This window comes from Castor canadensis, chromosome 17 (genome assembly GCF_047511655.1).
Source record: "Castor canadensis chromosome 17, mCasCan1.hap1v2, whole genome shotgun sequence".
NCBI lineage: Eukaryota > Metazoa > Chordata > Mammalia > Rodentia > Castoridae > Castor > Castor canadensis.
In genome coordinates, this window is record NC_133402.1 from 59088242 (window position 1) to 59093788 (window position 5547).

Genomic DNA, 5547 nt, shown 5'->3' on the forward strand with positions numbered 1-5547 from the left:
ACGCAAGCCACGCCCAGTGCGAGCCTCGCCCACTCAGCGGAGACTCTGAGCCTGAGGGCGGGACCGACGGTAGGAACGCTCTCATTGGCTGGAGGGTATGTCAGTGTCAGGGCGGTAAGATAAAGATGCGATCCTGCGGTGCGTTGTACAATTCCCAAATCCCTGCATTTTTCCTCCCGAGTCTGCTAGAGCCGGTGTGCAGCTTTACTCCCGTCACACACTTACAGGACGCGTGCCAGGCAGGAGACACGCTAGCAGGAGTCTAGAAGGGTTCTCTTTCAGACAAAAAATGCAAAATCATGAATGCAAAATTAAGTCAAGTGGAACAAATACAAAACAGTTTCAGACATAGACATTATATCAATAAGTAATCACTTTAAATGTAAACAGTCTAAAGCACACCATTAAAAGGCAGAGATTGTCAGAAAGCATTTAAAAAACAAGGCCCAATTGTGTGTTGACTATAGGAAACCCTCTTTTAAGGTAAAGGAATGGAAAAAGGTATGCCATGCTAACACTAGTCAGAAGAAAGGGAAATATCTAAAGGTAAGTTCAGGTAAAGCAGACTTCAGAATAAGAAAATTTACCAGAAAAGAATAGTGGTATTACAAAAAGTTAAAGAAACCAGTTCTCTCTAAGTAGGTATATCAATATTTAACATCTATGCACTTAAGAACAGAACATCAAAATATGTAAGGCAAAAACTGACAGAACTGTAAGGAAAAACAGAAAAACCTAGGACAGGGAACATGGCTCAAGTGATAGAGTGTTTGCCTAGCAAGCTCAAAAGACCATGAGTTCAATCCCCAGTACTGCAAAAATAAATAAATCAATCGCTATCATAATTGAAGATTTCAACCCCACATTTTAAACAATTGTTAGATCCAGCAGGCAGAAAAAGAGCAAGGACATAGTTGAACTGAATAACATCAAATTGATCTAACTGACATTTGTACACTACTTCATAGAACAACAGCAAAATACAGATACTTTTCAAGTTCTCATGGAGTATACATCAAGACAGACCACATTCTAGGCTACAGAATGGGAAAAACACAAAGTATGTTCTCAGACCACAATGGAGTTAAACTGGAAATTGACAACAGCTGATGAAAAGAAATCTAGACGATTTAAATAAGTGGAGAGTTAACCCACATTCATGGATAGGAAAAATCAATTGTGTTAAGAGATCAGTTCTTCCCAACATGACCTTAGACTAAACACAATTCCAATCAAAATTCCAGCAAGAAAGCTATTTTGGGATTTCAACACACTATTTTGAAGTTCATATGAAAAGGTAAGGGCCCCAGAACAGCCAATGCAATACTGAAGAAGAAAGAAAAAAGTTAGAAAACTGACAATTACCCAACTTCAAGACTTTCTACAAAGCCATGATAATCAAGACAGCATGATATCAGTGTGATAGTGACACCTATTATGTGTATCAGTGAAGCAGGTTAGAGAGCTCAGATATAGACCTATATAAGTGTACTTAATTGATTTTGACAAAAGGGCAAAGAAAAGCCAATTGAGAAAGGATTACACCTTTCACAAGAATGAACTCAAAATGGATCATAGACCTACATGTAAAATATAGAACTTCTAAAAGAAAACACAGAAAATCAAGGTGATCTTGGATTTGATAATGATTTTTTTAAATACAACACCTAAAGCATGATCAGTGAAAGTAAATATTGATCATTTGGACAAAAAACAAAGGAAACAGAAGCTGATGTGAGGACCTCAAAGAGAAAGTAGTCAGAAGGGGTAAATCAGGCTGAATGCCAAAATGACATGGACTTACTGGTTTGGAGGGCAGTCATGATTTTGCTGAGGGTAGGTAGTCCAGTGTCACAATGTGGGAAAGAGACCAGAAAACCCCTCTCTGACAGTTAACTGGCAATGAAGGACTGGCAACTGGACAGAGTGTGGTACAGAAGCACACATCAAACGATCTCTGTCCTGGAACACTGCTGCTTGGCCATGCACTCCTCTGTGGAGCACAGGGTGACAGGAATACTGGAGGTTGGGCAACCTTCCAGCTCTGACTCTTCCACTCTGAATCCACCTATTTTTTTTTTCTTGCACTCAGTCCCATAACAATTTAAGACACAGCGTTCTAGCCTAAGTTGACTAGATTGCAAGGCAAGATGGTAGATACTCAAGCGATTGTTTGGAATCGCTCTTTGAGCTTAGTTCCCCAAATAAAATTCAAATCAGATGCCACACTCCCCCTGTCAGCACCCTGAAAGACAGAGACAGTCAATTCTTTCCGACAGGTTAAATGTCTTTCCACATGGTCTCTGCTACAAACATGTTCACATCTTTACCATCTTTCTGAACCTCAGAAACAAACAGGGGAGCTACATGTCCCCAGTTTATAAGAGACACGCCTTCATTACACCTATTGCCCCATGCAATTTCTCATAGAAATCCCTTTCGTTTTCAAAAATGTAGCTTTCAGACAATATGGAACCTCATCAATTTCCCCAAAGTGGATCACCCTGGGCCACCCTGCTTTTTGCATCTTGACTTAATGAAACTTCATCTTTTCTGTTTGATGAGATGGTTCAGGGACTTGATTGCTTTGTTAAAAGCCAGCTGTCTTTCTCAAAGGCATCTGCTTTTACTTAGCTCTACCCTAAGGGGTGTGTTTTTGTTTGTTTATTTGTTTTGCTTTGTTTTTCATGCAAAAGTTTCTAATGTTGAGGATTACTGAAATGTTTTAGTCTGATTTTTTTCCTCCGGCAAGTCCCGCTCTTTGCCACAAGGTGGTGGGTTACTCAAAGGAATTTCCTTCTGAGCGGCAGGAACATTTTCTTTAAGCACTTCAGAACTGACGGGACTGTGTGAAGCCAGTATGCATTCACCCACCGTAAGAGTAAATCGGAAACCAGCGCAGAGTTCCCCAGAGAACTTCCAGTTTTTCATCTGAGATGAAGATATTGTCTAAACACATCTTTGTCTAACCTGACCCATCGCTTCTTCCAGACAGATTTTCTTTCTCCTTAAGTAACAGCATGTCCTTCCTGTGACTTCACTGAGGAAGACAGTGGAAGGCTTTAGAGTCAGGCTCCAGCTGCATCCTGGATCTACCCCCTACTACCTGTCCATCTAAGCGTGGGGAAGTCACACCAACCGCCTCAGCCTCAGTTTTCTCATCTTTAAAACGGGAAATCTAAGTCCCACCGTTCAGGAGTGTTGTGGAGACCACGGCTTTCATTTTCTTGGCATTGAAGCCCTGTTACTGTTGTTGAGGTATCACATCCTTTTCACATAGGACTCAGGAAGGGTGGCACTCCCCAGTCCAGGACCGCAGAACCCCTCCCGCATCCTTGAATCTGGATGGAGACATTCAGTTAGGTTTCCTCAGTCAGGGTGGAAGTGACAAGTGTTACTTCTGGGTGCAAGTGGTTAAGTGTCAGGTGTGGAACCCTCCATACTCTGTCTCCATCTGCCAGCTTGATGTCATCAGAGTGACTTTAATGACCAGAGGTTTATTATTTATTTATTTTTTCTTTTGGCAGCGCTTAGGTTTGAATTCAAGGCCTTATGCTTGCTAGGCAGGTGCTCTTATCCCTTGAGCCACTCCGCCAGCCCCATTTCCATGTTTCTGCCTGGGATTTTTTTTTTTTTTTTTTTTTTTGGCTATACTGGGGTTTGAACTCAGGCCTTAGTGCTTGGAAGGCAGGTGCTTTACAGCTTGAGGGCTCTACAGCCCTTTTTGCTCTGGTTATTCTGGAGATAGGGTCTTCCTTTTTTGCTCAGGCCAGCCTGGGCCTCGATCCTCCTATTTTATGCTTCCCGTTATCACTGTGATACTAGGCGTGTGCCACCACACCCAGCTTTCTTCCACTGAGATGAGAGCTCACAAATTTTTTTGCCCAAGCTATCCTGGAATCATGATCCTTCTGATTGCAGCCTCCCAAGTAACTTGGGAGGACAGGCACACACCACTGCACCCAACTATTGGTTGAGATGGGGGGTCTCATGAACTCCACGCCCAGGCTGGTCTCAAACTGAAATCTTCTTGATCTCAGCCTCCCAGCTAGCTAGGATTAGAGGTGTGAGCTCCTGGGATGTTGCTTTTGGGTTGTTTGTTGGTTGGTTGGTGGTACTTCTGTTTGAAATGAGGGCTGCATGCTTGCTAGGCAGGTGCTCTACCCCTTTGATCTTTTTTTGGTTTAGTAGTTATTATTATTACTGGTTTTTGTTTGTTTGTTTAGATTATTGGTTTTTTTTTTTAGTCTTGCATTTTCACCTGGTCTGGACAGGTTATTTTGCTAAGATGGGGATCTCCCTTAGCCTGGGCAGGCCTTGAACAGCAAATCCTCCCCAACTCTGCCTTCTGAGTAGCTGGGATTATAGACTTGAGTCACTGTGCTTGTCCTTTTACTGTCTGTTAATAATGAATTGCTTCAGGTTTTGGCCATCTGAAAATGTATTTTTCCTTCATTGTTGAAGAATATGGCTATGAGCTATATAATTCAAAGTTGTCAGTTCCTTTCTTTCTCTACTTAAATCATCCCATTATCTTTTGGCTTCCATCATTTCTGTTGAACTATCAGTTTTGAAGTTTTGTGGCTTTTGTGTGTGTGTGTGTGTGTGTGTGTTTTCTTTGTCCCCTTTTATCATTTTTCCCTTATCTTCTGTGTGTGTTTTTGTTTTGATTTTTTTTTTTTTTTTTTTGGTGGGATTGGGGTTTGAACTCAGGGTTTTGTGCTTGCAAAGCAGGCACACTACCACCTGAACCACACCTCCAGTCCATTTTTGCTCTGGTTATTTTGGAGATGGGGTCTCTGCAATTATCTGCCCAGACTGGCTTGGAAACTTGATCCTCCTGATCTCAGCCTCCCAGCACTGAGCTCTTTCTCGTCTTTTGTTTTTAGCAGTTTACCGTGTGCCTACATGTGGTTTTTTTGTGCTTATCCTTTTGAGAGTTTATCAAGCTCCTTGAATCTGTGGATGTAAGTTTCTTAGAAAATTTGAAAAATTCTCTGCTTTTATCTCTCAGAATATCAACAGAGACATTCTGTTCCATACTGTCTCTCTCTTCTCCCTTCAGGATTCCATAAGAATGTTGGATATTTCAGTATTTTCTTTTTTTCTTTCATGTTTTTTTCTCAGCATGGGGGCATTGGGGGTTGAACTCAGGGCTTCATGCTCACTAGGCAAGCACTACCGCCTGAGCCAGGCCAGCCCTCAATGTGTACCTTTTGTCTTCTAGTTCACTAAGCCTCGACTCAACTGTCTTCAGTCTGTTCTTAAACTTATCCAATCAGTTCTTGATTTCAGTTACCATTTTGAATTCTGCAGTAACCCTTTTATTTTTATCTTTTTTGTGCATTTCATTTATCTGGTGATTCTCTCATCTATCCTATATACCTTTTCCTCCATTTTATCCAATATATGATTACACCATTGATGTGTAAGGTACTCTGAGTATTAATGCCCAGCTTGACGATAGTTCACATTTGTCTACATCCATGTCACCTGCCCAGATCAAGACTCATAACGTCCCTGGTACTTCTTTCCCACTCAGCTATG